This window comes from Procambarus clarkii, chromosome 82 (assembly GCF_040958095.1).
Source record: "Procambarus clarkii isolate CNS0578487 chromosome 82, FALCON_Pclarkii_2.0, whole genome shotgun sequence".
NCBI classification, from domain to species: Eukaryota; Metazoa; Arthropoda; class Malacostraca; order Decapoda; family Cambaridae; genus Procambarus; species Procambarus clarkii.
Window position 1 is genome coordinate 598,784 of NC_091231.1, and position 1,726 is coordinate 600,509.

The window sequence follows — 1,726 nt, forward strand, 5'->3', positions numbered from 1 at the left end:
GAGGACTGGGGGGGGGGGGTCCAGGAAGACTGGAGGGTGTCCAGGAGGACTGGGAGGGGGATCCAGGAGGACTGGGAGGGGGGTCCAGGAGGACTGGGAGGGGGGTCCAGGAGGACTGGGGGGGGAGGGGAGGGAGGCAGCTAAACATTAACCTGACACAGCGAGAGGTGAGAGGGACTATATGCGGCCTTCCAGGGAGATACACCGTTATATTTAGGCCTCTACCTGGCGCTGCTTGTTTCGTGGGAAGGGGTCGAGGGTGTGGGGGAGGTATTCGACTCATATGCGTATCCGTGATCCACACTATCCATCCATCCATCCATCCTCCACACGCGACCTGTCGTGTCTGTCTGTCAGTTTAGAGACTTCTTCTCCATTCCCTTAACCTTAATCTGAGTAGGTTAACCTCTCATAATGATGCCAGAGGTATTGATGGCCGCCTCTCAACTGTGTGGGTGTTGTGGTCCACCAGGTACGGCGTCCAGGTCTGACCTGGTATACAGTGGCGCTAAAGTGGTATTATTTAGTGGGTTTACATTGTGTTGTAACTGTAGCCTGCTGTAGCCTGCTGTAGCCTGCTGTAGCTTGCTGTAGCTTGCTGTAGCCTGCTGTACCCTGCTGTAGCCTGCTGTAGCTTGCTGTAGCCTGCTGTAGCCTGCTGTAGCCTGCTGTAGCCTGCTGTAGCCTGCTGTAGCTTGCTGTAGCTTGCTGTAGCCTGCTGTAGCCTGCTGTAGCCTGCTGTAGCTTGCTGTAGCCTGCTGTAGCTTGCTGTAGCCTGCTGTAGCTTGCTGTAGCTTGCTGTAGCCTGCTGTAGCCTGCTGTAGCCTGCTGTAGCCTGCTGTAGCCTGCTGTAGCTTGCTGTAGCTTGCTGTAGCCTGCTGTAGCCTGCTGTAGCCTGCTGTAGCTTGCTGTAGCCTGCTGTAGCTTGCTGTAGCCTGCTGTAGCTTGCTGTAGCTTGCTGTAGCCTGCTGTAGCTTGCTGTAGCTTGCTGTAGCTTGCTGTAGCCTGCTGTAGCTTGCTGTAGCTTGCTGTAGCCTGCTGTAGCTTGCTGTAGCCTGCTGTAGCCTGCTGTAGCTTGCTGTAGCCTGCTGTAGCTTGCTGTAGCTTGCTGTAGCCTGCTGTAGCCTGCCGTAGCTTGCTGTAGCCTGCTGTAGCCTGCTGTAGCCTGCTGTAGCCTGCTGTAGCTTGCTGTAGCCTGCTGTAGCTTGCTGTAGCCTGCTGTAGCCTGCTGTAGCCTGCTGTAGCTTGCTGTAGCCTGCTGTAGCTTGCTGTAGCCTGCTGTAGCCTGCTGTAGCCTGCTGTAGCTTGCTGTAGCCTGCTGTAGCCTGCTGTAGCCTGCTGTAGCTTGCTGTAGCCTGCTGTAGCCTGCTGTAGCTTGCTGTAGCCTGCTGTAGCTTGCTGTAGCCTGCTGTAGCTTGCTGTAGCCTGCTGTAGCTTGCTGTAGCCTGCTGTAGCCTGCTGTAGCCTGCTGTAGCTTGCTGTAGCCTGCTGTAGCCTGCTGTAGCCTGCTGTAGCTTGCTGTAGCCTGCTGTAGCCTGCTGTAGCTTGCTGTAGCCTGCTGTAGCTTGCTGTAGCCTGCTGTAGCCTGCTGTAGCTTGCTGTAGCCTGCTGTAGCTTGCTGTAGCTTGCTGTAGCCTGCTGTAGCCTGCTGTAGCCTGCTGTAGCTTGCTGTAGCCTGCTGTAGCTTGCTGTAGCCTGCTGTAGCCTGCTGTAGCTTGCTGTAGCC